Source organism: Capra hircus, chromosome 27 (genome assembly GCF_001704415.2).
Source record: "Capra hircus breed San Clemente chromosome 27, ASM170441v1, whole genome shotgun sequence".
Classification (NCBI taxonomy): domain Eukaryota; kingdom Metazoa; phylum Chordata; class Mammalia; order Artiodactyla; family Bovidae; genus Capra; species Capra hircus.
Genome location: NC_030834.1, coordinates 19,813,865 through 19,841,180, shown reverse-complemented (window position 1 = coordinate 19,841,180; position 27,316 = coordinate 19,813,865).

Sequence of the window (27,316 nt, the reverse complement as noted above, 5' to 3'; positions counted from 1 at the left end):
GTGTTTATATATACAGGTGTACTTTTTTCTTTGTCTCCCACAATTCTTATTTGCTATTCAGCTTTGCAAGCCCCTCAGGTCTGCTGATGTTCCAGGAGGTTCCTAAGCTCCCAGTCCTACCAGTCAAGGGAAAAGGTCATCACTCAACTGAATGTACTTGAAAGATGCAATTGAAATGAATCTCTGATCTTTCAGGGAAAAGAGAATGAGGGTCTCGTGGTCCAGCAGCTTCTGCAAATAGAAAGCCATCGAGCACTCATCAGGTAAATTACTGGGTCCAGTTCTCCTTTCCCGAGCTTTTAAACTCACTGTCATAGAGGGAGAATGTTGTGATTTCAAGATGGCCAGTTAACATAAATCCTTTGTTCATCTGAGTTTTGAATCCATCAAAAGATCAAAAACAAGGGCCAAATGAAAATATCATTTTAGTGATGAGCCAGACCCAGCCACTTTAGAACTAGAACCACACTGAGGCTAAGTCAGTTTGCCCGCCCTCCTCGGGTACATGTGAACAGAGTCAGAGCTGGATGGCATCAGGCCTGTGGCTGCTGAGCAGGCAACCCTGGGGGACAGCACTCCAAGTAGAGCTCCTCCAAGACAGGAGCTGGGGTTGGGCTTCCCTTTCTCCCACCTGGCCACTTAGATGGACCAGGCTTGGTCCTTAGATGAGAAGAGAGAGAGGTGGGGAAATGCCTAGGCAGTCCCTCCCTCATATTTCTGAAAGGGAGGAGGTTTGACTTTAAGGGCTGAAAGAGGGAGATTGCGATGGAGAGGGTTGCTCCTGCTGATCATTCATTGAAGAGTGAGTCATGACACAGGAGGCAGATTTTATACTTCAATCTGTTGTTCAGCAAGTAGGTTTTCATCATTTTGTTCATCCCAGGTTGGGCATCAATCCTATGCATTCATACTGGGTTGACGTACATTTTTGAGAACACCTTTTGTAGCCTTGGTGGCAGCTGTATTTCCAAAAGCATGCCCTCCTCCCTCCCCCAAGGCAGCACTGGAAACACGCCAGTGATCTGGATGGCTGATAAACACCCACATCTCACAGAGGGGTGGGTGGGGGGCCGGGTGTTGTGCACCCAGAGCTGGCGCACACCCACATCTGCATTTGCTCATCTGTCAAATGAGGAGGTCGGTTAAGTCATCTCACCAAGGACCTTATGGTGCCAGCTTGCTGTGATTCTGAAACACTGCCTCCCCCGTAACTGCTGAGGACCACCTTGTCCATAAATAAACCATCAGAGCTATATATAAAGGTGCTGAATTTTCAATGGTGGAGAGCACCTTTTAGTCATGCTGGGAGCCCAGGATTTTATGGGCAAGATCGGGACCAACCAAGACCTCCAACAATAACATACTCCCACTTTTATAAAACCCACTTCTCTGGGAGGATGAATGATACAACCTCTTGAAAACATTCATTAAAAGAGAAAAAAAACCTGCATGTACCCTTTGATTCAGCAATTTTACTTCAGGAATCGATGCAATTGGTAAGGATATCTATACAAAGATACTTTTTCTGCAGCATTCTATAAACGTAAATGTCTATTAATAAAATGTGGATTAATTAGATATGGTTCATAGAAGGGAATAACCATGCAGCTATTAAAGAGGTAATGAGGAAAATTTGTAAGGGCTAACATGGAAAATTTTCCAAGATAGAGTATTGATTGAAAATGGCAAGATGTCTACACTTCTTTTGTATGATGACATTTCTTGGTGTGTATTATGTGTGTGTATTCTTATAAATACTTAGAAAATAAAACAGACCCCAAATCTCTTCACAGTCTCTATCTTGGAAAGTCTCAATTGTCTGCATGGGAGTGAGGGCGGCTGAAAAACATAAAAGTAAAAACTTCTGTTTTTTCACTTTTATCCATTTCTGTACTCTGTGTCCTTAAAAGATAGGCAATGGAATTATAATCTGTGGAAAAAAAAAAAAAAAAGAACCACTATGCTATACACATGAAATTGCTACTGCTGCTGCTGCTAAGTCGCTTCAGTCGTGTCTGACTCTGTGCAACCCCATAGTAGGCAGCCCACCAGGCTCCCCCGTCCCTGGGATTCTCCAGGCAAGAACACTGGAGTGGGTTGCCATTTCCTTCTCCAATGCGTGAAAGTGAAAAGTGAAAGTGAAGTCACTCAGTCGTGTCCGACCCTTAGCGACCCCATGGACTGCAGCCCACCAGGCTCCTCCATCCATGGGATTTTCCAGGCAAGAGTACTGGAGTGGGGTGCCATTGCCTTCTCCAACACATGAAATTAACACAATATTATAAATCAACTATACTTCAATAACCAAATTAAAACATAACAATAAGCACTTATGTTTCTTGTGGCACATACACAGAAAACCCCTTCAACCTTCAGAACCTTCCTGAGGAAAAGAGTTAGCCTTTACGTTCACAGTTTAGAATGTAAGCTAGTGCTCTACTGAGTCAGTGGAAAGGCCATGCACAAAATCTAAAGTGGTAAGGTGACATCACCTTGCAGGGCGCACTTTTTTAACCTAACTGATTTATTTCTGACTGCTCTGGGGCTTCGTCGCTGCGCGTGTGCTGCTTTCTAGTTGCAGTGCACGGGCTTCTCATTGCCGAGCCTTCTCTTGTTGCCCAGGCTTCAGTAATGGAGGCTTATGGGCTTCAGTAGTTGCAGCCCACGGACTTAGTTGCTCTGCAGTATGTGGGATCTTCCTGGACCAGGGATCCAAACTGTGCCCCCTGCGTTGGTAGGCAGATTCTTAACCACTGGACCACCAGGGAAGTCCCAGGGAAATCTTTGGCATTATTGATAGATGCAGTCTGTCCCAGAGTGCATGGGATTTGGGTGAACTCAAGGGCAAAGTCAGTACCCAGTCAGTCTGAGGCCACATATATACACAAAAGGACTGCTCACAGAATGAGAAAAGATCACAAAGAACCTGCACACAATTTAAAAATGCAGGCTGGAAGGATTATTTCTGAGCATCACTGTTCTGTAGCAAACTGCATTCCCCTGTGGTGCCCAACAAGTTTCATGTGCCCACCCTGGTCTTTTCCCCTTTTATCAGTGTATATGTGCCCACCCTGGTCTTTACCCCCCTTTATGGATGCATGCCCAATCATGCAGAATGGTTCACAGAGACATCGAGGGCCTCTCTTTCTGTGAATCGTTAAAAGCTATCTATCAAAAATACCTTCTCTGTGTTGTTGAACTTGACATTTATGAACTGATGTCACGAACCTCAAGATAAATGAGATCACGTTACTATGCAGGCCCAAACATTGCTGGATCCTTCCATCTTCTTGACTGCAGGACTCCCAGCCCCTTTCGAGGTCAGTTGCCTCCCTCCTGAAGAATGTCTGCGAGTTCACTGAAAGGAGGTCATCTTTAATCTAACGATGCCCTTGGCAGTTCTGGCTTCATTGCTCAGTGTTGGTTTCTTGGTGACACCCCTTGGGACTCTCTTGGGCCCCCTGGCTGGAATCACTGCCACTGCTCTGTAGGAGTGCCCCCTCTAGAACCCCATGGACATCCCAGGGGGCAACTTCTCACACCACCACCACTCTCCCTGGGGTCTGCCGTTCATTTGAGCAGAATACTCACCCTCTGAGCTGCTTTGCCCAGACCCCAGCTCTACACTCCTCCAGCTGCTGAGGTCCAGATTGCCGATGGTTACTCTTCTCCAAAAGAACATGCACAGTGATGGGGCCCCCCTGCCTCTTTTTACCGTTCACAGGAGCTGTTGGGAAAAGATTCCAGGAAAAGTCTCAGTGTTGTTTCAGAAACCATTTCCTTCCATCTCTTAAGTCTCTTTCAATTTCGGCACACCAGTGGCCACCTTCCCGAGTCCAGAGTCTTCACAAGGTCAAGTTTGGTTTCTGTTCATTTTGGGCTAACTTGCAGGATGTGTCTGTACTCCTCTGACCCCTATATATGGACGCATTTGCCATCTTTTTCCTAGGGTGCTTCTCTCTATTTTAAAAAGTTATTTATTTATTTATATTTGTATTTTTTTTAATTAAAAATTTTAATTGGAGGATAATTGTTTTGCAATGTTGTGTTAGTTTCTGTTGTACAACAAGGTGAATCAGCTGTAAGTGAACATATATCCCCTCCCTCTTGAGCCGTCTCCTCACCCAACCTCCCTTCATCCCACTACTCTAAGTCATCATGGAGCCTGGAGCTGGGGTGTTTCTCTCTGGAGGAAACTAGTTAAAAGGGTACCAGAGGGTGCCGTGGCAGGGAATATCACCCAACTCCAGGGGCCATATGTGTCTGAATCTCTGCTCTGGTAAACTGAGATCCACCGGTACACTAGTATAACACTGGAGAGACCCTGCAGTGGAAACACAAGGACCATTGAGTTAAACAAGAAAAAAAAAAAAAAAAGCAGTAATGAAAGAGAAGAAACAGAGCTGAAGACTAAGAGGAAACGGTAGGTACCTGCCAAGAGAATGATGAAAGAATCTCAAGGCAAGTAGGTCAAAGGGTTGCATTGTCTCAGTTTTCAACAGGAGGCCAATGCAGCGCCTCTGAGAAATTCCACGGAGAGACTGTTGCAGAGTAAATCTTTGCTATTTGGGAAAATATTAGACCCTGAAAATTCCCACACAGATAGATACTATTCTAACACGCTTTCATGTTAGAAGCTGAAATCTGAAGGGCAATAATAAGACCCCAGTGAAGGATGTAATTTGGATGCTCAAGAATATCCATTGTAAGGACTGATGCTAAAGCTGAAACTCCAATACTTTGGCCACCTGATGCGAAGAACTAACTCATTTGAAAAGAGCCTGATGCTGGGAAAGATTGAAGGCAGGAGGAGAAGGGGACTATAGAGGATGAGATGGTTTGATGGTATCACTGACTCAATGGACATGAGTTTGAGTAAACTCCGGAAGTTGGTGATGGACAGGGAGGTCTGGCGTGCTACAGTCCATGGGGTTGCAAAGAATTGGACATGACTGAGCGACTGAACTGAACTGAAATGAACTTGGCTGAGAGACCTACCCCTTTACAGCTGACTCAGAGTATGGATTCAAACTGGTACCTCCCCAGTTATAAAAGAGTATGTTATGGCCTGTGCGATCACGTGTCAGCAGCTGAAACCAAGCACAGCAGTGTCAGAGTGCTAAGGGCCTACTGTATTGTTCAAGAATTGGGCCATGGTGAAGAGCTGCCTCAGCTTATTGTTTTCCATCAAGGTTCACTGACCTATGATTTACCTACAAAGGTTCTTCAGTTCACACCCTGCACCACTGCTTGTCAGCCTGGGAACCTTCAGAAGAGCCTGTTTCCTTAAATCAGGTCTCAGCCTTCTTCTGGGCTTAAGCCAGGCCTTGATGACCAGAGGCTTGTTCTGTGTTCTTCTAGGTATGTAGAACCTCTTCCTTGTTCCTTCTTCCTGATTTTTTTTTTTTAAAATAGAGGATAGGAGAAGGGAGATTAGGGAAGGAAGTCTGGCAAATGAGATTTAAGGTAGTAAGTTGTAGTATTCGGTGGAAAAAATTTGACTATAAATCTAAAAACTTAGGATGATAATTTTTAGATTTGAAGCATAATTTTAAAGATGCTTCCATTTTATGCAAGGTCAGCCCCAAGCCTCCATGTATATGAGACAGAAATGAAGAAGCAGGTGATGGAGGGAATGTGGGAAAGGACCTGGGGATCTCTAGAAGGTATAAGGCAGTTTCCTGGCTTACCTGGGGTCAGGAACTCTGGGTTTCCCTGTCAGTTCTGCCTCTGACCAGCTACATGATCCAGGAAACATCATTTCTTTCCACACCTCAGTATCTTCAATGTAAAGTGGGAGTTAGACCAGATGTTCTAGAAGATTCCTTTCAGTTCTAACAGATAGGAATTTGCAGTTTGATTACCCTCTCCACCCAAAAGTTGACTAAAGAATAATGGATTTAAGACAAACTTAGTGGTTCTTAGACGTGAATAAATAGCATCAAATTTAATAATGGATAATTAAAATTGATCCAAATCAGCTATTTGTCTTCTGCTACAAGACAATGCACACTGAACTTTTGGTTTTAGCATGAATATAATGTAAAAAATCTTTTAATCCACTTTTCAAAGTGTTTTTGCTTGTATAGCTTTCAAAGCTACTCTCATTACAAAGACTTAGTTAACAACCTGTGGCCAAGAGACTGAACTCAATCGTGAGTTTTGGCCACATTCTTCCTTGGCTTGGCCACAGAAAGGTCCAAGAGGTGTTATTTCTGGGCTCTTACATTTTTTTCCGGGTAGCAGATAGCCGCTGGGAGGGTCCCTGGTCAACTTGTTGCTATTGTCCTTCTCTGTGCGATGAGAGATAGACCCTAGTGACTTCCTTCTCCAAGTTACAGACCTGCCCCATCACTTCTCATTTCAAGATGAAAGCATTAACCCCAAGCAGCACCTGGAAGCCATCACAATGTGTTGACCCTTGGCCCCTTCATTTCACGGAAGATGTATTTTAGGAAACTTTGTTTTTAGTCTATGGAATTACTAACATCGATTTCATCATGCACTGAATTCCCTTTCCTTTCACAGGCTTTTTGGCTAGTTGCCTTGTGTATGCTTGATGACAAGAGGTTTCTAATGGGCTACGCAGGCCATTCACTGTGTAGGGTAGTTTGCCCAGGATAGGGCCTCTGCGGTTGAGTCCAGACCCCATGTCTAGCACGAAGGGCAGAGCTAGCCAGCTCCTCCAGTGCTCTGATGCTGAGGGATCTTCTCAGACTCAGTGTCTTTCATCTGACATGCGTGTGAAGTCACTTCAGTCGTGTCCGACTCTTTGTGACATTAATGGACCATAGCCCGCCAGGTTCCTCTGTCCATGGTATTCTCCAGGCAAGAATACTGGAGTGGGTTGCTGTCTCCTTTTTCAAGGGCTCTTTCCGACCCAGGGATCGAACCCGCACCTTCTGTGTCTCCTGCATTGGCAGGCGGGTTCTTTACCACGAGCACCACCTGGAAACCCCTTGTTTATTCCACTGAGTCCTGGTACAGGAAGAAATTTGAGAGTAACCAATAGCTATTTGCTTTTACTCTTCTTATAAAAGAGTTGAGTGGGCTAAATGCATTAATTTAGAAAAATTGCATAGAACAAAACATGGTAAAATAAATACTCACAATATTATTATTATTTCTACTATCATAGACTCTACAGCACTCTGCTAGTTTGCAAAGTGACTGACTCTAAAGACAGGACCTAGAAAACTAGTCTAAACCGTTGCTTTGCAAATGGGGAAACTGGGATTCGAAGAGGAGACAAGACTTGCCTGAGCTCACAGAATTTACTAGTAACGTAAATGGAATTAGAATTCAGGTGAAAAATACTAATTTAGAAATTTTGTATCTTTGAAACCAGCCAGCACATCTCAGAAGTTTTTGAGACAATACGGTGGCAGGAAAATCCTGGATTCCTCAGAGAAGATTTGGAGAGGTTCTTTCCTTCACATAGTTTCTTATTCCATTGATCCTAAGATCCCCTCCATGGGACCCCAAGGAGCCCCGTCTTCTTCTGGCTGTGGTTCCTTCAGAGTGGCTGCACTAGAGCTGTGTCTTGGCCATATGCGTGGCTGGGAATGCTTGTTGTTGCTGGGAGAGATGGGAATCTGCCATGTTTACTGGAAGCTGGACTTCTCCCACAGTAGAAGAGAAATTGGAAAAGTTCTTTTCAGGTTTTTCATGAATGCTTCCTTTTTAAATGACAGTGTTTCATAGAAGGCATTTGCATTGAGTTTACTAGGGCTGTGTTACAAAGTACCACAAACTAAGTAGCTTAAGCAACAAAAATGTATTGCCCCATAGTTATGGGTATAGCATCGCCGATTCAACGGACGTGAATTTGAGCAAATGCCAGGAGATAGTGGAGAACAGAGGAGCCTGGCGTGCTGCAGTCCATGGGGTTGCAAGGAGTTCGACATGACTTCACAACTGAGCACAAACAGCACCAACTGAGTTATGGAAGCTAAAAGTCTAAGATCAAAATGTGAGTGGGGCTGGTTCCTTCTAAGGGCTGGGAGAGAACGTTTGTTCCATTCCTCTCCTCTGGTTTCCGGTGGTTTGCTGGCAATCTTTGGTGCTCCTTGGCTTACTCCCCCTGTGTGCCTGTCTGTCTCCAGAGTTCCCCGTTTTATAAGGATGCTAGTCACTGTGAATTATGACCAACTCTAATGCCTCATTTTAACTTGATTTCTTCTTTAAAGACCCTAGCTCCAAAGAAGGTCATGTGCTGAAGTACTGGGATCAGGACTTCAATGTATGAATCTGGGGGCACAATTCATTGCCCCTTGAATTGTGGAGCACAATTCAAGCCAATAACAACACTGAATAATTTAGGCCAGTAAGGATGGCATCTGTTTCATTTACCATGGAATGTCCCAATGTCTAGCACAAGGCATGACATGTATTGGGCACCCACAAATTTGTTGATGTAATGAACACACTTAGTAATCCTCATTTAATTATACTGGAGGTTTTCAGATTGGCTGTTCATAAGGTGTTAATTTTCCCTCAAAGATGCTGATTATCCTTTTGGAAGACTGTCTTGTCAGTAATCCCCAGTCCTGAGTGTAGCCAATTTAATGTCAGAGTTTTCTCGCATGAGCACATTCAATTGCACTAATACCAAGTATAAAACTGACTGACATTGACTTTTGTCTGTCCTGTCTGGAGCCTGGTGGAGGGTATGTGAAGCCATGAATTGATCTGAAAGCAGCAGCAGTAGGAAGAGGAAAAGAGAAGAGCGTTGGCAGCCCTATGCTCTTGTCCTGGAAATCCCATTTTGATTTCCGATGGTACCAGGAGACGTTGACACATGACCATCTGTGTGGCACTGCCCATGGGAATGATGCCCAGGTGCAAGAGGAAGTTCTCAGAAATGTCTTTGTGATGGGAGGAGGGACAGTTCTTAGATATCTGTGTCCCATCTGGAGGCATAGTAACTCCTTACAAACTAAACCTGATAACTCAGAGGCCCAAGTAGGAAATCCTGGGTCAGCCTTTCCAATTTCCCATTAGAATTGTTCATACACATAAACAACAGATGGACGAGATTAATGAGACATTATATTCAAATAGAATAAATTGGTCTGTAATGTCGAGGTAGTGCTCTCACTTGGCAGAGGGCAGTATCCGCTTACGTGGAAGGTTGCAGTTGTGCTTCCAGGCTTTCTGGGCATTTTTGGCACAACCAACTAGGATCAGTATAAGAGGACCCAAGTCAGAGAGCAGACTACGCTTCTAAACCCCTGAATGCTTTCCATCAGATAGTAAGGCATCCAAATCGTGCCTCTTGAGTTGTTTCAAAAATGGATGATGAGAATAATAGCAAACGAGCACATGACACAGGATCCAGTCACTTGTTTATTTTTATGTGTTTTGTTCTGTTGTCTTTCCGTGGGTGAGCTGGCCTCTGAGTACGTGCCTACACAGCCATCTGGGCGAGACCAGATTTGGAGCCCCTTGGTTCTTCTGTTTGATTGGAAATTAGCTTCTGTGGACTCTAATTTGCAATGTTTAGTGGAACAGAAATGATTGGAAGAGTGTGGTTGACTGTTCATGTTAGAGAGAAAATCATACTTCGTGTCATAAACAAGCTCTTTGTCCGTGTTATTGGTTAGTTCCAGTCCATGTAAATAGATCACTGTATCTAAGCGCTTAGACGCAGAACTCAAGGGCTCAGACCACAACCAAGACTCCAATGCTCTGAAAGATCATGTGTAACCCCACATCAGCTACTGGGCTTCCAGGTCCCCAGAAATCAGTTCAAGGTCAGCTGCACCAAGGGATCCCATTCAGGACTCAGCAGGCAGCAAGGGGATGCGTATCTTTCTGGCAAGTCCTAGAAAACTTGGCTCTGTGCATCTTCTGGGCAGAGAGAGGGCAGTGCTTCTTTGCATGATGCAGCCATATCACCAGAACTGCTCTGCAGTGAAGGGGAGGCTGAGAACCCTGTCTGGACTAACACCCTTTGAGGGGCACACAGCGCTCACTGGTGGGCTGCCATTTTCCACGGTGACACTCCATGAGCTGCTGGCCTCGCCCCTGCTTGTAAAACTTCAGAAAGTCTTTGACTCCAGCCTAAACCTCCCAGGTACCTCCCTGTTTCTTTTCTGGCCAGTTTGTGCGGGCTGACAGGTCCCGGTCCCCGCTTACTAGTCAGCTGCCTGCTCTTCTGTGGTCTAAGCACACATGCAGTGTTGCAGATGGAATCTGCCTCATACAGATTAGAGGGGGAGGACCTTATTTTACCATTTTGGTGCCTTATTTCTGTTAATACTCTTCCCTGGTGGCTCAGAGGTTAAAGCGTCTGCCTCCAATGCGGGAGACCTAGGTTTGATCCCTGGGTCGGGAAGATCCCCCGGAGAAGGAAATGGTAATCCACTCCAGTATTCTTGCCTGGAGAATATCATGGATGGAGAAGCCTGGTAGGCTGCAGTCCATGGGGTTGCAGAGAGTCGGACACAACTGAACGATTTGCCTGGCCTTGCCTAAGCTCATAGTAGGTTTAAACATTTTCATTATGAAACAAACACACAGAAAAATACAAAGAACAATATAACAAATGCTTAGGTACCCAGTTCCAACCCTCTGGAAAGCTTTTTTATTTTTTGCTGTAAAATCTTAGAGCTACACTTGATATGTCCTGGGAATCACTCCCCCCACATTTCACATACACCCCTTCTCCCTTGATTCATTCCTTTCTCACACCCTCCCTTTTCAGAGGTAACCATAATCCCAAATTTAGAATTTTTCAATTTCTTGCCTATTTCATTGACACTAATAAATGTGTATGTATTCTCAAAAATATAGAGCACCGTTCCATTTTTAAACTTTACATGCATGGTGTCATTCAGTATGATCTTTTTATAACTTGCTTTTATATATAACATTTTTGGGGTGGAAATTTCCCCATGTTGTTTGATTTCTTTGTATTTGCTATATCACTGAATAGTATTCTGTTTTATGAATATAACATTATTTATGTACTCTCCATTTGATTGCTATTTATGCTGTTTCCTCTTTTTTCCTTGACTTTTACAAAACATTGCATTGCATATCTAGTACCTGTTTCCTAGTGTGTGAACAAAAGATTTTTTTCTAGCAAGTGTACCTCTAAGAACTGCAGGGTCTACAAATACTGACAATCACGCCCCTATAAGTATGTGTGAAGATTCATTCTCCAAGTTCCCACCCACCCTTGGTGTTATCCCCTTAATATTTTCTAAGACTAATTTTTTAGAGCAGTTGTAAGTTTACAACAAATTGGAGGAGAGGAAGTTACAGAGATTCGCCACATGTCTTCTGCCTCCACACATGCACAGCTTCCCCCATGATCAACAGCGCTCATGAGAGTGGTCAATTTTTTTACCAAAGATGAACCTACATTAACTCATCATAATTTACCTTCGGGGTCACTCTTGGTATTGTACAGTCTGTGGGTCTGAACAAAATTATAATAATGTACATCCATCATTACAATATCATATGGAGTGTTCTCACTGCCCCCGCAAATCCTCTGTGCTCTGACTGCTCTTTCCTCCCTGCCTTCAACCTCTAGCAACTATTGATCTTTCTATTGTCTCTTTAGTTTTGCCTTTTCCAGAATATCACATCATTGGAATCCTTGGTATGCAAATTAGCTTCTTTCATTTAGTAATATGCTTGGGACTTTAAGATTCCTCCATGTCTTTTCAAGGTTTGACAGCTCTTTTCTTTTACATGAACATTTTTCACCAATCTGAGCCTTTCTCACTGTTGTCTTAATTTGCATTTCCCTAATTATCAGTGCTGTTGAGTGTATTTTCCATATGCTTGTTTTCAGTTTTCTTCTGTGGTTTGCTTCTTTCTATATGTTGCCTCTTTTCTTCCATGGATATATTTATCTTTTATTCATTATAAAATGTGGACATAATCCTTTGTTAGTTTTAAGTAGTGCAATATCTTTTCCCAGACTGTCCTTTGTCTTTTAATTATGTGTGTCTTTCGGTGAACAAAAGGATTTATATTTTAATGTAATAAAATGTACTTTAATGGTTTGTCCTCTTTTTGTGTGTGTGTCTTTCTAAGGAAATCTTCCCACTCCTCACAAGAGGTCATGAATAGATTAGTCTATATTTTCTTCATGAAGTTTTATAGGCCCTCCAACCTTAATGTAGGTTTCTAATTGACTGGGAATTGACTTTTGTGGGTGGTGTGATGTAGGGATTTTAATTTCATTATATTTTTCATAAAGATCACCAGTTGCCCCAGAATATTTTTTGCAGAACACTGTTTTCCCCTACTGGTCCAATTCCACCTGTGTAGGCAAAGGTAGGGAACAGTGTTAGTGGAGCCTGGGTGAGACCTGGGGCTGAGGAAAAGGGGCCACCCGTAAGAATTACTTTAGCGAACAGATGTAGCCCCTGAAAGAAGAATGACAAAGTGAGAGGGGGTGGGCGAATAAATGTATTGACCTTTCTTTTCTGTCTTCCGTTCTTTTGCCGTTGCTTCCTATTGGTCAAACCCAAAGCAAGGCAGAGGGTGCCGTGCCCTGGTGATGCAGTCTGTAGGGGTCGGCTTCCCCAGGACTCAGAGCGTCATAGTCCAGTGTAGAGGAGGGATTCACGTGGGGTACAAATGGAGCCCAGTTCTCCGTGGTGTACACCCACCTCATTCTTCAGCCCACCTCTTTTCCCTTGTGGCTCAGTGGTAAAGTATCCGCCAACAACGCGGGAGACCTGGTTCGTTACCTGGCTTGGGAAGACCCCCTGGAGAAAGGAAAGGCTATGCACTCCAGTGGGCTTGGAGAATTTCATGGACTGTATAGTTCATGGGGTTGCAAAGAGTCAGACACGACTGAGCGACTTTCACTTCACTTCTCTCAGAGATGCGTCATCTGTTTCATTACAGTTCTGCAACCTATATATGTATCCCAATTTAGCACATTTTGAAAGTAGGTTTCCCCAAACTGGGTAGCCAGTCCAAAGCAAGCTGTGCAAAGAGCAGAAGTTCCCCTGCCAGAATAGAGTCTTGAAGTCACACCACGGCTTCAGATTTCTTGAGAATTTATATTTTTCCCTTTTGGAGAAAGTGGTCCTCGGCAATCTGCACATGTTTAAAAGTAGGAGATTTAAAAGCTGTTTGGATGTACTGAGAGAGTGCTGAGGCCGGCCAAGATGTATCTTCACTGTAAAATGATCCAGGCAGACTGTTGGAGAAACCCCTGACATCAGGGTGTGTAGATTTTTCCTCTTGGGCTATCAGAATCCCTGAAGATAAGTTTTACAAGTTTCTGTTTTAACCAAGTAGGGGAAGAGGGCTGGGATCTCAGTAATCGGCATTAAGTTACATATGACGGTCTCTCTCTTTTGGGCAGGATACTATGTTGGTCCATTTGTGCTGCTCTGACAAAAATACCATAAACTGGGCAGCTTATAAACATTTTTTTCTCACAGTTCTGAAATCTAGGAAGTCCAAGATCAAGGTGCCAAAAGATTTAGTGTCCGGTGAGAGACCACTTCCCCACTGAAGTTCATCTTCTCTCCGTGTCCTCATGCGGTGGGAGGGGCGGGTGGGGCTCTCTGGGGTCTCATTTTAAGGGCACTAACCCCATTCATAGAACCAGACGTGGAAAGAACTGATGCTGAAGCTGAAGCTCGAATACTTTAGCCACCTGATATGCAAAGCCGACTCGTTGGAAAAGTCCCTGCTGAGAAAGATTGAGGGCAGGAGAAGGGGGTGACAGAGAATAAGATGGTTGGATGGCATCACTGACTCAATGGACATGAGTTTGAGCAAGCTCCGGGAGTTAGTGAAGGACAGGGAAGCCTGGCGTGCTGCAGTCCATGAGTCGGACACAACTTAGCAAAGAGTTGCAAAGAGTTGGACATGACTTAACAACTGAACAGATCCCATTTATGAGGGTTCCACCCTCATGGCCCCTTCACTTCCCCAAATTCCCACATTCTAATATCATTGCCTTGGGGATTAGGCTTCAACATATGAGTTTTGGGAGGATGCAAATATTCAGATCACAGCAGACACCCATACTTCCAGTTGTGTCTTGGCAGTGCCCAGTCCAGAAGAGTTTCTGGTCATTTTCCAGGTGGTTATAATGCAATTCAGTGTACAGGAGGCTTCTAAGGGTCACCTGTTTCCCAAACAGCTTTCACCAAATCCTCATTCATACCGCCTTTCTTCCCATTCTCAGAGTTACTCTGCTGCCAGGATGTGAGCCTGTGAAGCTGCTGCTCTGAAAGCCAGGTTGGCTCACAGCTCTGCCCACCGCCATCTGAGGATTTGGCTGTGGCAAGTCTGTTGAGTCAGGCAGGCATCATTCATCCATCTGTGCTCCAGCTTCCATGCTTTACTACTGTTGCCTCCTCTTCTGTCCTCCCCAAGCTGCGCTTGTCTGTCCTTTTAAATCATCTCTTTACTGTACTTTTAGTGGAGTCTCTGGAGGGACAGAAATTAGATGCATGTGTTCAAACACCCTAACTCAGAATCCTTCCATTTTCTGTAAATGTATCAGCCTTGAGAGGGGAACAGTTTATTCACTCATTTTCAATCCTTCTTGTTTTTGGAGAAATGCATTCAAAGCTATCAATTTCCCACTCAATATTTATCCCACAGATTTTGATAGTACTTCCACTGTTATTGGATTCCAAAGCTTTTGTCCTTTCCACTGTGATTTCTACATGTCGACAAGTTACTTGGGAAAGTATTTTTAAATTTCCAAAACTATTGTAAAATGTTCTTTTTACTGCTGATTTCTAACAACATGTGGTCTTAGAAGCTGGGCTGTGTGTATGACAAGGATCTTTGAAATGTGTTGAGATTTCCTCTGTCATCTGTGGTCATGGCTGATTTTTGTGCAGGTCCCATCTGTGCTTGAAAAGAGCGTGGCATCTCCATTCACTGATGAAAGATTCTATGTATATCTGTTAGATCAGACTCGATCTGATTATGTGATTAGCATAATTTTATTATTCTAATCTTTTATATTCTTATTAATTTTTCATTGTCACAATCAGCTTCTACTCTGTGATTATTTTAGTTTTCACTTTGTTTATTTGAGACTACGTGCTTAACTATGTACATATGCATGGTTGGTAGGTTTTTTCCTATTAAATTTTATATAATGTCATTCTTTGTCCCTATGAATGCTTTGACCAACCTAGATAGCATATTGAAAAGCAGAGTTATTACTTTGTCCACAAAGGTCCGTCTAGTCAAGGCTATGGTTTTTCCAGTGGCCATGTATGGATGTGAGAGTTGGACTGTGAAGAAAGCTGAGCACTGAAGAATTGATGCTTTTGAACTATGGTGCTGGAGAAGACTACGGTGAGTCCCTTGGACTGCAAGGAGATCCAACCAGTCCTGGGTGTTCTTTGGAAGAACTGATGCTGAGGCTGAAACTCCAATACTTTGGCCACCTCATGAGAAGAGTTGACTCATTGGAAAAGACCATGATGTTGGGAAGGATTGGGGGCAGAAGGAAAAGAGGATGACAGAGGATGAGATGGCTGGATGGCATCACCAACTCAATGCACGTGAGTTTGGGTGAACTCCGGGAGTTGGTGATGGACGGGGAATCACACTGGCGTGCTGCGATTCATGGGATGACAAAGAGTCTGACAAGACTGAGTGACTGAACTGAACTGAACTGATGAATGCTTTTGTCTTACTTTTTTATTTTTGTCTGATTATGATTTATTCCCCAGCATTCCTTTGCTCTTTAGTTACTTTTTCATAATATATCTTTTCCATCCATTTGTTTCCAACTTTCTCTCTCTCCCCCCATGAATGTGTATAGTTTAGAGATATCTCTTATAAGAAGTGTAGAACTGCATTTAAAAATTAAATTGTATTTAATCTTTGAAATACTTAATCCCACATGTAGTATCAAATTCTAAACATAATAAAGATATAATATAGCTTGTATGCAGAGTTTAGAAAGATGGTACACATGAACTTATTTGCAAAGCAGAAATAGAGTCACAGATATAGAAAACAAACTTATGGTTACCAAGGAGGGAAAAGGAGGTGGGATGAATTGGAAGGTTTAGTATTGCTGTATATACACTTCTATATATTAAATAGATAACCAATGAGAACCTACCATGTAGCATAGAGAACTCTATTCAATAATCTGTGGTGATCTAAATGGGAAGGGAATCTTAAAAAGAGAGGATGTATGTGTATGCATAGCTGTTTCAATTTGGTGTACAACAGAAACTAACATTGTAAAGCAACTCTACTACAGTAAAAATTTATTTTAAAAATAAACATACTAGAAAGTAACTGAAAAATTTCCCTCTCAGCTTCTTTCCCCATCTTCCCAGTCTCTCTCTTTAGCAGGTGATGAACATCGTTAGTTTCTTGCTGGAGATAACCATTGTGAGTATAAGTAAATATGATTTATAAATTATTTCTTTTATGGTAGCAGTATATGCACTGTCCCTTATCTTGCCTTTTCATCTTTTAGGGATTTGTTCTTAACTGTACGTGAAGAACTTCCTCATTTTATGAAATGACTACATATCATTTTGCTTTATGAATGTACCTAATCTATTAACCGATCTCTCATCAGTGGACTTTTAGGTAGTTTCCAATCTTGTCCTTTTACAAACAATGTTGCAATAATCTTGTGCAAACATTATTTAAACATGGACAAATATATCTGTGAGAGAAATTTCTAGAAGTGGAACTTCTGGGACAAAGGGTATAGGCTTTTGTAACTCCAATAGATATACAGATGTTGCCCAACTATCCTCCATAGAGTTTTGCCAGTTTACACTCCCACTGCAAAGAATGTTCTAATTCATTCTAATTCCCGCTTGCTGGTTTCCCCACTCTGTCACCTTATCAGCCAAGGGCCAGTCAGGAAAAAGAGTCGTTGTTAATGATTTTCAACAGAAGGAATCTTAGAAGGGGGACTGAGTATACAGGTGGTGGGAGAACCGAAGTCAAACATGGGCTAAAGAGGCAGCTCAGGGCAAGAACCATCGCAGGAATCTGCTACCACCCATGGGCTGCTGGACCCAGGAGCCAGGACCATCAGAGGAAGCTGGCACTGCCTCCCTGGTAGGAGCCGGGAAGATGGAAATAGGGGCTGTCAAGAGGGTGCTAGAGGAGAAGTAGGTGTTGAAGGAGATGCTCCCAGGAGCAGAGAGTGAAGAGCAGAAATACCCTGGCTTCCCCCTCTCTTCCGCCCTCCTGTTTTTTGGCCAGTGCCTCCCATTTCTGAAAATGACCTGAAGTCAGCAAGAGAATTTGAGAAATACCTTTCCTGTGACTGGAGACCGCAGCAGAGAAAGATGGAGAATATTCAGATCTGAGAGCAAAACAGGGAAATGAATGGCACAGTCTGATTTTTCTACAGTTCAGCTCCACGTACACCATCTACGCTATATTTAAATGCCACTGTCTACTGGGCCCCACAGGATGTGACCCCTAGCTGCTCTCCAATCTCATTTTCTACCACTGTCCCCCAATTTTCTTGGTCGCTCCTACTCTGGCCCCTTACTGTTGCTCAAGCAAGCCAACTTCTCCCCAGTGCCCCTCCCCCCATTCATCTCTGTTCAGCAAGTCTGAGATGCCTCCACTTGGGACCATGCCTGCATCTGCAGTTATTTGGGTAGGAGCTCCCTCTGGCCCTGGGACTTTGTCTTGGGTCCAGTGGTCCCAGGCAGTGGGCAGTTCATTCAGTTCCTGGTCTTGGGGCTGAGTCTTAATCCTTTCCATGCCTTAGTGCCACCATTTTCCATAAAGCCACAGCCCCAGGCAATGAGCAGCTGTCATTATTTTCCAGTTACTTCATATGGGTTGTATCTAGCAATGAGCCTGGCCCACTTACCACTGCCCCAGCAGAAACACATTTAATCCTTGTTGTTTGAGGCAACCGACCCCTCAGCCACTAATGCTTGATTTAGGCCATGGCAGTCAGTAGGCTCAAGGCTCCCATTTCACCTGTCACCTTGGTTTCTGTTCCTTGGAGATGTTTAGTTAATTTCTGATACCAGTTGTGTTTTACTTGTTTTCTCTTCAGATAATCTATCATTCGTGTGTGTGTGTGTGTGTGTGTGTGTGTGTGTGTGTGTGTTTGGAGCAGAGGGAATGTGATGAACCATGACCTTTCGGCACCATCTTTTTTCTTTTTTTTAATGCTTATTTATTTATTTGGCTGTGCCAGGTCCTGGTTGCAGCATGTGGGATCCAGTTCCCTGACCAGATATCGAACATGGGCCCCCTGCATTGGAAGCGTGGAGTCCCAGCCACTGGACCATGTGGGAAGTCTCTCAGCCATGTTTGACCAGACCATGCATTTAGATAGGCAGAATCTCAGTTAAAACATTCTGTTAATGGACTCAGGAATCCATTTTGCACATGCTGCTGCTAAAATCATACATGAACCAGCTTGTACTCGTGTGGCGGTTTGGGGGGCAAACGCTGGGCTTTAGAACCATTCCTTCCAGCAGCAGCACAGCTGGAGAACGTTCAGGTGGCTGTGATGGCAAACTCATGATCCCCAGCCCCAGCAGGGCCTTCTACAGGGCTGCAGGTGAGCTTGGCTGGCTTCCCCTCTCGCTTGCTTCAGCACTTGCTCTGACCCTTCATTGCAGTGAGTGTTAGTGACACTACCATCACTGGTATTAGCATGACTCTACTCATCAACTTAAACTCCTACAACAACTCTCACTCTTTAAACTGGACTCAACCTTTCTTCTTAATTTTCATCTCAAGGGATTTGCTGCCCATCTTCTTCATTGCAGGCTTATTTCTTAAATTGCTCTAATTCTTAGCCCTCGTGAGCAACTCAGGTTTCCTGTGTCATCAATTACCCCTTCATCTAGATATGAAAAAAGTAAAATCTATACTGATTGATGCCAGCCTATTACAATGTGGTTAAATGTATCTCACCTTCAAAACAATAAGTAGAACTTCCCTGGCAGTCCAGTGGTTAAGACTCTGTGTCTCCACTGTAGGAGGCACTGGTCGGAGAGCTAAGATCCTGTAAGACTTGTGGTGCAGCCAGGAAGAAAGAAAGAAAGAAAGAAAAATTAAATAAACAAAAAGTCTCCCCTGATGTGGAAGCCCTGTTAGCTATTACCGACCTTAGCCATCCATCACGGAGGCATACCATGGAGTAGTTTTGCTCCCACCCCTCACCCCCGTCTTAACTGTTGCAATCAGGCCTCCGCTCCCATTGCTTCACTGAAACCAGGCAATGAAGGTCATTCGTGAGTGTTCATTGCCAAATCCAGTGGCGCATGCTTGGGTAATTGCTTGGCTTTTCTGCAACATTCACCACCTCCTCTCTTTGGAAACCCCACACGTCTTTGGCTTCCATGACCCTCTCTCCTCTTGTTCCATTTTTCCTCCTTGTGGCTGGACTGTCTTCACCCTCCCCTGGCTCCAGCCTTGAGCTTTCCTCACACTGCTCCCTCCCTCTGGCTTTCTCATTCGGTCAGTGTGACTCCATCTGTATTTGCCTGCAGGTGAAACCTCTATTGGATTGAATGATGTGTCCCCCCATTTGTGCCCACCCAGAACTTAAGAATGGGACAATACATGGAAATAAGGGTTTGGAAAGTGTCATTAGTTGAGACAAAGGCATACTGGACTGGGGTGAGAGAATAAGATTTTGTTGTTTAAAGCCACCCTGTTGGTGGCACTTTGTTACAGCAGCCACAGGAATCTAATACATTGGTTCCCTCTGGACTTGCAGTAGACCTCCCTGGGGTCAGGGGCTGGACTCAGGCAGGGCAACCCAGTCCTCCCTTATAGCTCATCCATTCACTTTGTTGTCTCTAGATATTTCCAGTTTTAGATGAAAGATCTCCCATTTGACTGGGACAGTAGCTTTGTCCAGAAGAGAAAGTGAAAGTCACTCAGTCATGTCCAACTCTTTGAGATCCCATGGACTATTCAGTCAATGGAATTCTCCAGGTCAAAATACTGGAGTAGGTAGCCTTTCCCTTCTCCAGGGGATCTTCCCAACCCAGGAATTGAACCCAGGTCTCCCGCTTTGCAGGGGGACTCTTTACCAGCTGAACCACAAGGGAAGCCCAAGAATACTGAAGTGGGTAGCTTATCCCTTCTCCGGCAGACCTTCCCGACCCAGGAATTGAGCCAGTGTCCTGCATTACAGGCAGATTCTTTACCAACTGAGCTATCAGGGGAGGCCCCGCAGAAGAGAAAGATAGCTCTTAAATCTTGACTTACCACTTAACTGCTGTGTGTCCCCAGGCAAGAACTCCTTTTGTCAGCTCGGTTTTTCCATCTGTTCAGTGGAAGATGTTAGTTTCTTCCTGGGTTTTAAGATTCAGTGAACTGATGGGACAAGTTTTTAGTGGAAAGTCAAACTTGTAAGTTTTCCTTTCTTTGGAAGACAGAAACAAACAAGAAATGGTTGGACTTCTTTTCCTTCTATTCCTTAACTTGACATCATCAGCCTCAAGCGTCAGTTGGTTCTTTTCACTCAAGCAACTTTAGAAAAACCCTTTCTGAGTCTGGCACCTTTAAGTGAGTCCTTCCTCTGGGCTAACACTTCAAAGCATCTTCCTGGTCCATGACCTTGAGGTTTATTCTAGATCAGCTGCCCTGCCATTGTCATTTTCTCCTATCTCCCAGCAATTACTCCATTTTCATAAGAATTCTGAGGTTGTCAGAGAGCCTTTGTTTTTATAGCAACACTTTTCTTTAGACGCTTGCTAGTCCCTTCCAGCTTTCCACGCCTGGTGATTTACTACCCTTAGAGCCTCCTGTGTTACTACCCTTAGAGCCTCCTGTAGTAGAGCCTCCTACTACCCTTAGTTGCTCAGTGTTTTCTGACTGTTTGTGACCCCATGGACTGTAGCCTGTCAGGCTCCTCTGTCCATGGGATTTCCCAGGCAAAAACACTGGAGTGGGTTGCCATGCCCTCCTCCAGGGGATCTTCCCAACCCAGGAATCGAACTCTCATATTCTGTGTCTCCTGCATTTTTACCTGCTGAGCTATCAGTAAATCCTCCTCAGTTCAGTTGCTCAGTTGTGTCTGACTCTGCGACCCCATGAATTGCAGCACGCCAGGCCTCCCTGTCCATCACCAACTCCTGGAATCTACTCAAACTCATGTCCATCAGGTCAGTGATGCCATCCAGCCATCTCATCCTCTGTCATCCCCTTCTCCTCCTGCCCCTAATCCCTCCCAGCATCAGGGTCTTTTCCAATGAGTCAACTCTTCACATGAGGTGGCCAAAGTACTGGAGTTTCAGCTTTAGCATCAGTCCTTCCAAAGAACACCCAGGACTGATCTCCTTCAGAATGGACTGGTTGGATCTCCTTGCAGTCCAAAGGACTCTCAAGAGTCTTCTCCAACACCACAGTTCAAAAGCATCAATTCTTCAGCACTCAGCTTTCTTCACAGTCCAACTCTCACATCCATACATGGCCACTGGAAAAACCATAGCCTTGACTAGACGGACCTTTGTCAGCAAAGTAATGTCTCTGCTTTTTAACAGGCTATCTAGGTTGGCCATAACTTTCCTTCCAAGGAGTAAGCGTCTTTTAATTTCATGGCTGCAGTCACCATCTGCAGTGATTTTGGAGCCCCCAAAATAAAGTCTGTCATTGTTTCCACTGTTTCCCCATCTATTTCCCATGGAGTGATGGGACCAGAGGCCATGATCTTAGTTCTCTGAATGTTGAGCTTTAAGCCAACTTTTTCACTCTCCTCTTTCACTTTCATCAAGAGGCTTTTTAGTTCCTCCTCACTTTCTGCTGTAAAGGTGGTGTCATCTGCATATCTGAGGATATTGATATTTCTCCTGGCAATCTTGATTCCAGCTTGTGCTTCTTCCAGCCCAGCGTTTTTAGCTCTTTATTCTCCCAGAGCTGAATGACAGCAGCCATAACAAAGACGATGATGATGACCCTTGTGTAGCATGTCCCATCTGCCAGCATGTTTAAGAGCTTTACATACGTGAACTCACTTCATAGTTAATCTTTTGTACTTCTTTTATTGTCTTGTTTCATGTTAAACATTTTTTAGTGCACCATTTTGGTTCTTCAGTCAATTTTGCAGACATTTTTAAAGGATTATTTTCCCAGTGATTGCTCGTACATCTTAACTCAGTACTAACTACTTCAGGCTATTTTTGACATAATTTTGGTAAAATAGAGTAACTTTGTTTAGTATCTCCCTTCCGCACATCGTGCTATTATTGTTGCATGTTGTATGTTTACAATAAATCCATCAATAGAGTGTTATAGTTATCACTCTATGCAATCTTGTTTTTTAAATAAAAAAAAACCCTTTTTTAACATTCATTATATTTATGTTTACCTACATATTTACTATTTCTGGGGTTCTTCATATCTTCTTGTGGATTCATGTTACTGCTTTGGGTCATTTTGTTTTAATTGGAAGGACAGCTAGCAAACCATTCTTTCAGTTTTTGTTTTTTGAGAAACATTTTTGTTTTGCCTTCATTTTTCTAATTGCTGTGTATAAAATTCGTGGTTGGCAGTTTTTTATTCCAGCTCGTTATGTATGTTGCCCCACTCCTTTTGTCTTCCCTGGTTTGTGGTGAGACATCAGCCATTAGTTGCATTGTTGTTTCCTTCGTATATGGTGAATCATTTTATTCTTGTTTCTGTTATGATTTTCTTGTTTTCTTTGGTTTTTAGCAGTTTGACTGTGATGTATGTGGGTGTGGATCTCTTCATGTTCAACCTACTTGGGATACATTAGGCTCTTTGGATCTATAGATTCATTTTAAAAAATCAAATTTGGTAAAATTTCAACCACTGTTTTTTAAAATTCTCATTTATTTGTTTGTTTACGTTTGTCTGTGCTGGATCTGTTGCTGCTCAGGCTTTTCTCTAGTTGCGGGACAGGGGCATCTCATCACAGTGGCTTCTCTTGTGGCAGGAGAGAACTTCTTTTGGGCATCTCTTCTTTGCGGGTCTAGAGCCCAGGCTCACGGTTGTAGCACACAGCCTTAGTGGCATGTGGGATTTTCCTGGATCAAGGACTGAATCCATGTCTTCTGCACTGGTAGGTGAATTCTTTACCACTGAGCCACTGGGAAGCCCCATTATTTCTTAACTATTCTTTCTGGATCATTATGTTTATGTTGGTTTGCTTGGCATTTTCCTGCAGGTCTCTGAGACTGTTTTTCTTCAATCTTTTTTCCCTCTGTTCTTCAGATTGGAAAACTTCTGCCAAATTCTCTTCAAATTGACTGATACTTCTGAAACTCGTATCTTCATTTAAGTCCAACCTACTGAGCACAAAAGGGCTTAGGTAATTGTCTAAGGCAAACCCTCACTTAAAGGGCAAAACAGCAAATATTTTAGGCTTGCAGGTCATATGGTATCTGTCGTAGCTACTCTGCTCTGCCATTTCGGCTCAAAGCTGTACAGACTATGTAAATCATTGGCTGCCAATGTGTGCCAATCAAACCACTATTTACAAGAACAGTAAATAATGTAACAGTAAATAACAGACCATGGCTGGTCTGCGGACTGTAGTCTGCTGATCTATGATCTCTGGTCTAAGTTTTGCAGTTATTAATAGCAACAGGCCTACCTGGGATTCAGATGTATGTCTTCTTTCTTCAAAGTCTGTGCTTTTTCCAGTATCTCACATTGCCTCCCAGTAATGGACTGTTTTGGTCTTTTTAGTGATGAGGTCGTCCTAGAAGCACCACAAATACTAGTCAGAACACACCATGTGTTTTTGCATCACTTGCTTCATTCCAGCATTTAAAATGCCTATTGTAATAGGAAAGTCTTCCCCCCGCCTCTTTTTCTTACTCTTCTTTCTTTCCTTCCATCCTTTTAGTTCTTATTCCATCCTTTGCTTCTTCCTGCCACTCTTTCTTTCCTTCCTCCCTTCTCTCTCTCTCTTCCTATTATTCACCTTTGTAGACTGACCGTACCTTTTTCTAATTCCGTTTCATTCTCCACTGTACTGTTTTCATTTTGCCGACGAAAATTGCTGATAACGTAATGTGTTACAACAGTCACATAGAAAAATAGTAACTAGGAAAGAAAATAGGAATGTAAGTGCTGTTTCTAGCAGGATTACCACCCATAAGTTATGAATAGAGTAGAGGTCATCTGTTTTTCTCCGGCGATGTTTGGTTTTTTTTTTTAATTGCTTTGAAAAGTCTTCTGGGGAGCAGGAAGCAGGGAAGCATGCAGATTTCAATTTCTTCTTCCTTTTCTATGGATGATTTCTTTCTAAAACTATTTCCTCCCTCAACCTGGTGTTTGCATTCACAACCTGAAATGGGCTGCTCCAGTCAGTCTTGGGTTGTAGCAGTTGTTCCCAAGGCTTCTTGGGAAAAACTTCCACCTCTAGAATTAAAGACCTATGTGCATGCTGCTGCGTGCTCAGTCACTTCATTTGTGTCTGACTCTTGCGACCCCATGGACTGTAGCCCATCATGCTCCTCTGTCCAAGGGATTCTCTAGGTGAGAATACTGGAGTGGGTTGCCATGCCCTCCTCCAGGGGATCTTCCTGACCCAAGGATCGAACCCTCGTCTCTTGCATCTTCTGCGTTGTAGGTGGATTCTTTACCCATTGAGCCGCCTGGTAAGCCCAAAGACCTATGTACGTGCCCCAAAAGGTGAGTTGGTTCCTGGAATCATGCCTGTCATAGGCCTTCTGCAGCCATGGAACTTGTATACATGCTGCAGAATGTTTTTGATAAAATGTGATGAAATAATCAACTAAAAGTAGCGCAAATAGAGCCTGTGCTCTAGAGGAACTCCACCTGCTGAGCCCACGTGCCACAACTGCTGAAGTCCATGTGCCATTAAAACCGATGCCCTGCAATAAGAGAAGCCACTGCAATGAGAAGCCCATGCACCCAACTAGAGAGGAGCCCCCGCTCGCCGCAACTAGAGAAAGCTCTCAAGGAAGACCCAGTGCAGCCCAAAATAAAAATTTTTTTAAAAAAAGAACATCTCCACTCTTCTTCCCATCCTCGACTCCCCAGTGGTCCCTGGTGAGACACCTTTCATTTTAAGATTCATTTTTATCACTCCAAAGAGTTGGCAACATGTTCATCTATTTGCAGAGGGTTTTCTTTTGTTTATACCCAGTTATAGCAACTTAAAATAAGTTCTGTGGTCAGACTCTTAGTATTTGTTTACTCATTCAGTTCTGACTCAGTGTCCAATATATGCCAGGCACTGTCAGCCACTGGGATTACAGGATGAATCAGAAAAATGCCTACTCTCAGGGACCACAGGCTTGGGGTTTGGGCATGCTAGATTTTCTTTCTGGCGCCATCTCTCTGCAATTTAAAAACTTTATTTATTTTTTCCTATGCTCTGGGTGATTATAGTCCTCAGTTAACACTCCAGGAAGTTGCCATTATTCGGTTAGAATTAGCTCTTAAGATGGAGAATGTTTGCTATCCTTGTCCAACCTCTTTATTTTTCAGTTGGAGAAACTGAGGCTCTTGCTGAACAAGTCTACCCTCTTCCGAATCTTCAGCAGTGGGTATTGGAAATGACTTGTCAAATTGCAAATGGCTTGCCAAACTGCAAATGACTTGCCATGACTTGGCTCGCAATGTTCACTATAGTGGGTGTGAGCAGCCCTAAAACACGTGTGGTCTGAAATCACATTCAGATTCACTGGTGGGAAATCACATTTCACATTAGAAAGTTTGCTAACAGTTTCTGCTTTGCCCAGCAGCCCAATCCTGGAATCTGAGGTTCTTTCACCAGACAAGGAACTAAGCTGAGCTTGGACTTGGGTGAGAAGAGCAAGTGACATTGATGAGAAAGGAATGTCCTTTCCCTGCTTCTTCCCTGGAAAAAAAGCACTTTCTCTTATCTTGGTGTTCAGAGAAGAACATAAAATGGTACCATCAAGGTCCCTTATGCATCTTTGCACAGGAACTTCTAGGACTACCCTCATAGCTCAGTCGGTAAAGAATCTGCCTACAATGAAGGAGACCTGGGTTCGATCCCTGGGTCAGGAAGATCCTCTGGAGAAGGAAATGGCAACCCACTCCAGTATTCTCACCTGGAGAATCCCATGGACAGAGGAGCCTGACAGGCTACAGTCCATTGGGATTGCAAGAGTCGGACACGACTTAGCAACTAAACCACCACCACCACAGGAAGTTCTAGCCGTTGAAGAAGGATGGGCTTTGCCTCAGACAAAAGGGAAAATAACAAGGCAGCTTGAACTCATAGGTTGTTGACTGTCAGTGGATGTAATATACTATTGTGAAAAAAAAAAAAAAATGTTCAACCCAGTGTGGGTCATGCTGGGAACTATGTGCACAGATTTCATTAGAAAAAGAGATTTGTTGCTTAGGTTTGGATGTGGGCCATCTGTTCTATTTTTCTTGAATTTAAAGTCACTTTCCCTGTGGAATTGTATTTTGAACTTTTTTGGGGAAAGCAGGGCACTTTATTTATATGTTAGTCCCTTTGGCTAAGCATGGGACTGATAAGATCAACTCTAAAATGCCCTTTGATTGATAACTTTTATCTTACCCACACGGGATGACTTTTTCATGTAAGATGTGACTGAGATAAAATTTAAATTGATCATCTGATACCTGCCATCATAGACTGGCAGCTCTGACCTGAGGCTTGTGATCTGTGAAGGAAGCTGAGTCAAACGACCTACACAGAGCTGATAAGATGACCCCAGACTGTTGACTATCACTTTCCTGTCTGATTTCTTTCATTAGTGAAGGTAGATTGCATTTTCCCACAGACCGATTCTCACTGAGATTCATGTCCAAGAGATATTTATCATAGTACTATTTATAATTCCAAATAGTTTGAAAATGACGTAAATGTGCGTTGTTTGGAAATAGGTCAATAAATTATGGTTTAAACATACTATTAAAAACATTATTCTAGGAGGATATTTACAGACATGGGAAAATATTTACATTATGATAGTAAGTGAAAAAAAAACCTAAGTGTATAATGGTATGGCTTCAGTTTTTTAATTACATAAACATAATTACATGCACAGGTATATAAATATGTATATTTATGTTGTCATTTATTCAGTAAGCATGGATCAAGTGCACTTTATGTATCAGACACGGTGCTAAGGGCTGAAGGTACAGAGTTGAATGAGATTAATTCAGTTCCTGCCACAGACTTTATAGTTTAGTATGTATAGGGAAAAGCATCAATAACAAACATATCAAATATTCATAATTTTTTTCTGGGTGGTGGGTAAGTTAAACTTTCTTTTTTCTGAGTTTCTGTATCTTCTAGATTTTCCACTACAAGAAAATGCCTCATATAGATAGAAAAAGGCAGCAACTAATATTTTAAAAGGTGAGTGGAGCTGAAAACCTGTTCCCTGGC